Source organism: Tyto alba, unplaced genomic scaffold, assembly GCF_018691265.1.
Source record: "Tyto alba isolate M040663 unplaced genomic scaffold, T.alba_DEE_v4.0 Super-Scaffold_16, whole genome shotgun sequence".
In the NCBI taxonomy this organism is placed as follows: Eukaryota; Metazoa; Chordata; class Aves; order Strigiformes; family Tytonidae; genus Tyto; species Tyto alba.
Window position 1 is genome coordinate 11,470,950 of NW_024881278.1, and position 6,000 is coordinate 11,476,949.

Consider the following 6,000-nt stretch of genomic DNA (forward strand, 5'->3'; position numbering starts at 1 on the left):
CAACCCCAGGTATCAATACAGGCTGGAGGATGAAAGCATTGAGAGCAGCCCTGACAAGAGGGATTTGGGGATACTGGTAGCTGGACATGAGCTGACAATGTGTGCTTGCAGCCCAGAAAGCCAACTGTATCCTGGGCTTCATCAGGAGAAGTCTGGCCAGTAGGTCAATGAAGGTGATCCTCCCCCTCTACTCTGCTGTGGTGAGTCTCCCCCTCTACTCTGCTATGGTAAGACCCCCCTGCAGTGCTGTGTCCAGCTCTGGAGTCCTCAGCACAGGAAAGACATGGACCTGTTGGAGCAGGTCCAGATGAGGCCACAAAAATGATCAGAGGGGTGGAGCACCTCGCCTATGCAAAAAGGCTGAGAGAGTTGGGGTTGTTCAGCCTGGAGAAGAGAAGGTTCCAGGAAAACCTTATTGAAGCCTTTCAGTACTTAGAGGGTGCCTGTAAGAAAGATGAGGACAAACATTTTATTTTAGCAGGGCCTGTAGCAACAAGAGAAGAGGTAATGGTTTTAAACTAAAAGAGGGTAGATTCAGACTAGAAGGAAGAAATTTTTTATGAAGGTGGTGAAACACTGGCACAGGTTTCCCAGAGAAGCAGTAGATGCCCCATCCCTGGAAACATTCAAGGCCAGGTTGGATGGGGCTCTGAGCAGCCTGGTCTAGTGAAGATGTCCCTGCTTGTCACAGGGGGGGTTGGACTAGATGACCTTTAAAGGTCCCTTTCAACCCAAACTATTCTATGATTCTATGACTGGCAGTGTCTGCTTCAGGCACCATTGGGCAACATGAATGAGTCAGAGGAGCACACCATATACCCTGCAAACTGTTGTGCAAAAATTCAGGGTTTACAATTTCCTTTCCTGAGAAGAGATAGTTTACCGGCTGAAGCTGTGCTAAATTATGGAAGAGAAAATCAAGTGCTATAATTGTGGGTGTTTATCACAGTTACAGTTTTTTTCTATTCATAGAAATTTGATCTGAACAGGGTAAATCTGTGCCCGCAATACAAATGAGATCATCTGCAAACAAAGTAAATGGAAGAGACACTTTTTATGGCTTTGTTTTATAACTCTTCTGTTTGAGGAACTTGTCTTTAGTTTCTGTTTTTCTTATATGCCTTCACGTTAAAATAAACACAGTGTATAGTAACTCTTCAGTTAAAACAGTTTTTGTTTGAGTAGGAAAATAACAGAACTTGACTGACCACTAGTCATGGTGGTAGATTTATAGAGCAGGTAGGGAGAGCACTAAAGGATAGTGTAACTCCAATTAATGTCTGTGATGGAATTCTGTCAATAATAGCATGAGTAGTTTGTTTAATGTTTTGTTATACTAAGACAACAGTTCTTCCCAGCAAGTCTGAACACCTTTACACCACCTGAGTAGCAACCCTTTCAAAGAGCTGGACCTTTCCATCGGTATGTTCCCCAGTGAGGGATTCACTTAAGTGGGAGAGAGCTGATGTATTAACCCATGCTCAGCCAGCTGTGTACTGACTGGTGAAGGAATAAGTGATATATTATGAATATTTAGGAAAGGACTATGTTAGAGTGTGATGTACATAAACTATATTCTACTGAAAGATGAGGCAAGTGTCAGTCAGATTCTTCTGGGAATGGGGAATCTGTAACAAGAGCTATTGAATACTACTAGAGCCCTTTCTCTCTTCCCTGTGTCCTTGTGGCACCTACACAGCAGCTTGGTAGGCAAAGGCAACTGGAAAAAGCTGGTAGAAGGTATGCGGAGTCACTTCTTCACCTCTCCAAGCCCCCCTTACTTTTTCCCCTCTTTTCCATTACCCAGAATGTAAGTAAATTAATTTATAACCATTTATGCAAGCTGGGTCTTCTGGGATTGGGAAAACAGTTCCCAGCTGGGTATAAATTTGATAAACTTTCAAGTGGAAGCAGTATGTGCTCAGTTTCTTAACAAAACTAGTTTAATCAGTTTAGGGTAAATGAACACAAGAAAGAGACTCTTTCAAAACTCCTTTTGTTGTGCTGTAGCTTGAACCCAAAAGTTGTTGCTGGACTACCTACAGTTTACTCGTCTGGACCCCAGACTGGAGCTCCCTAGCCATATTTAACCTTCTGTATTAAGGAGGAATATGTATTTCACCATGATGTCCAAAATGGTGAGGATGCTGGGGACCAGCAGGAAACTGGGAGAGCATTACAAGTCCTGTCAGTTCCTGCAGCAGGGCTCTAGGGAAGCTCTGTGTCCAGCCAGGGCCTTTAGAATCCACTCCCAGAGAATCAGCATTTATAAAAGCTCTTTGAAACAACACAGCAGCACAATTCTCTTTTTAAGTAGATGACTACCCAGAAGAGCAGGAGTTGATAATAGCTGGGCCACAGATGAGAAAGCAATAAAAGTTTAATGGGACCAGAGAAATATGAAAACAGAGCATGACGCTGATCACTAGGCATCATTGTGAATAGGAGATGGCAGCCCTTGATTTTCTGAACCTTGCTCCCTCCCTTGTTTGTGCATTTATGTTGCTCCATTATCATTTGGATATGTCACTTTTTGCTGCAGCCTGTAAAACTGTCTGCAATGTACATGAAGACAGGTTTACCTACCGGGTTTCAGTTGTCTCGGAGATTTCCGAATGAGAAGGTTGCCAGTTTCCTCTCAGTCCATCACAAAAAATTATGCAGCAGTTTGTGCCTTAGGTTTAGGAGAGCAGTCATGGGAGGAATGCACATCTGCCTCCTCTCTGCCCTTTCCCACCCAAGGAGCTGCTCTCTGGTCTGCCTGGGCTGATTCTCATTGGCATGACTTTAACCTAAGATGACTTCTGCTGTCTATGGGAAACTCTAGTGTTGTTTTTTGTTTGGTTGGTTGTTTGTTTTTTTTTTTTATAGGTGGTAAACATCTAAAGTGTGTTTCATTCTATAATTTTGAAATAACTTGCATCTTTGGTTGTAGGTTAGTCAGTCATATTTTTTTTTCTCACTTTTGTATTATCTGATACAATGCCTTCTTTAAGAATATTAGAGGAGGAAATGATTAGTAGAAACTGTATTATATAAAATGAGGAAGACTTGCTCATTAGTCTAGTAGGATGAGAACCTGAAACGCTTTTCTCTCTAAGTTTAAAGAGAAATGCCTTTTATACACATAAGGAAATTTTAACTTACTAAATATTCTTTGCTGCCTCACTGATTGACCCATGCTGCTATGCTTTTGTTATAAACCATAGCCAGAGTGGGAACATTGAGCTGTGATACACAGCTCTGTTCAAATCACACTTGCTTTTCTACCTCTGAGGAGCTTGCTTGCTATGGAGACTTGCAAGTTATAAATAGGACAACATACAACAAGCTTCATTGCAAAGATATGCCAGAAAATATTTTCTCTGTGGGGAGAGAATCTTATAAAAGAGCCTTTCAGTTTTTCCTGCTTCAGTACATACTTCTGTTGTTCCTGAGTATCCAAAGACTCAACCAGGGAGGTTTGCTGCTTTTTTTTGCCTGTTTTGCCAGTGTTTCAGTTTGTTCACCTGCAGAAGGAGGAGTTTCTCTTAACCAAGATTATAATTTGAGGACCTGTGCAGGGCCAGCATGAGGTACCATTACCACACAGGACAAGGGCTGTCTCCATCAGTGTAAAACATCTTTGAAAGTGTTTGAAGCTTCATCATGCAGAAGGAAAAAACTAGTTGTGACTTGACATTAGATTCCTTAACCTATCTTCTCTTTCTTCTTTCTCCAGATGCCCTGTGTAACAACTACTGAAGGCAAAAACTTCTCCCCGTTTTCAGTCCCCTTTTTCCCTGCTGTGACTAGTACCACAATCTAAACCACAGAGAAGAAAGGAGGGGAGGAAAGGATGGTTTTAGTGCCCCAGTGAGGATGAAGGCTGGTTAGGGCTCAGCAATGGAGCATGGGTGCAGTAGTTATCTAGGATAGTTTAACAATCACAGTGAACTCGGACACAAACCAGCTTCTCTGTATACGTAGCCTATCCTAAGGCACGTGGCAATTGTACTGCAGAATAACATTGTGATTAGCTTTCTGGACAGCTTTAATAGCTGACGAGCAGTGAGAGGAACACTGGAGACCTGCATTCTGGTCCTGATGCTGCCACTGGCTTGCTGAATGACCCTGAACTTGTCACTTCATGTCTCTAGAGCAGTTTTCCCCTCACTCTTTGTTTTTTGTTTTTTTTTTTTTATCATTGTGAATCTTGACAGGAAAGATGACCTCTTGCTGTGTAATGGCATTGTGTCAGTCTTAACTCTTGTTTTACCTGTGGTCTCCCAGTGCTGCTATAACCTCATAATTCCTCATATTTGTAGTGGTAATACTACTGTTGAATGCAAATCTGTATCATTATATTACTACTAATAGGTCATTCACACTATTGTTTTTCTGAGTTCCTAAACTTTTTTTGTGAAGCAGTAAATAGGAGCGGGGAAGTACTGAAAGTGCTCTAGATCGGCTGGAGATGTAAAGTAAGTAAACATAAATCATGGAACAATAAAATCTTAATTTTTAATGCTTTCCCTTTTTCTGCTTTTGTGATATATTTTATTTCTTCCCGTTAAAGTTCTAGTAGTGGTTGGCTGTTACACACAGCCTCCATTAGAACATACTTTGTTGCTATAGCAATTCTTTCTCACTCTGATATTTTATTGCACTTAGATGTTGCTGGCAAAAAAAAAAAAAAAAAGGAAAAACCAAAACCCAACCAAAAAAGCATTACTGACCTCCTGACAAATGGTCAGCTTCCCTGATCTCTTATTTCTGAGTAACTTTTAACTATATCTCAGGGCAATCTATATTCTGGTAAACACTTTGCGTTAGGCACTATCTAGAAAGGTTTATCATTGCTTTATAAGTGGCATACTGCACACAGCAAGACACACTGCAGCACAGTGTCTGACATAGCAGATATAGATTACTGTTAAGATAAAATCATCCCTTTTGATCTGAACATTTCACCAGCTCCAATTTGAAGTCTTGATATCACCCTGTCAACCAAAGGGGATGTTTTTAAGCAAGGGAAGAGTTATCAAAGGTTTCCTCAAAGTTCCTTTTAGAATGCTTTCTACAAGAGCAAAGATATATATTTATTTGGGGTGAATGTAGGGCTTATCAAAAGTGCTAGACTAAAATCCCTGTAGACATAAAGCCTCTGTTCAGCATCAGATACTGAACAGAAGCTTCAAGTTTTTTCCACTCTGTCAAAATCAGATGCCTAAACCTTCAACTAATTATGTAAGAAAAGGTCATTAATTCTGTCTTCTGCTGACTGCAGGTGGCTGCGCTTTCCCACCCAGGACGCCAGCAGCATCCTCCCGGGAGGAGCCGTTGGTATGGGGCTGGGGCCAGGGCCGCCTGCGCTCCCGGCCGGGTAACCCGGCCTGGGAACCGGCCAGAGGGCAGCTCTGTGGGACGGAATCAGAGAGGAGCCAAGCACAGCACTCTCCTTCCACCTCCCCCAGTCCCGAAGGTAACATCATGCTCACGGGTCAGGTGCTGCCTAGAAACAGTTGTGTCCGTCACGTTGAGGCACTTGGCCAGCACATCCCCTCTCCCAAGGAAAGGGGGGAACACAAGGGAAGCAGCAGTGGGAGACACCTTTCCTCTGCCCTTAGCTGCCTGGGTGGGCAAAGCAAATGGGATGGGAGGGAGCAGAAGAGCTGGTTCCACGTGTGGAACACTGTCCTCAGCCTTGCCAGGTCCTGGGGTCTCCTGCCTCCAGCTAGCAGCGTTCAGAGCAGCACAAAAGGGTGGCTGCACCCAGGAGCAGCTGCATGCCAGTTCCCAGGCTGGGCACGCGGCAGCATGCAGTTTTCTCCTTCTTTCATGGGTCCCTGTGTTACTCCGAGTTTCAAGTCAAGCCAGCCATGGCCTGTTCCTTCTCCCCCTCTGCACTGCTGCTGGGAAACATTTCCATCAACAAGCCAGGAGAGCAAACACAGCTCTGGCCAGCCACTGGCACAGCGTTTCACCTCCTTCTCTGTGCCTGCATCACAGCTTGTCAAG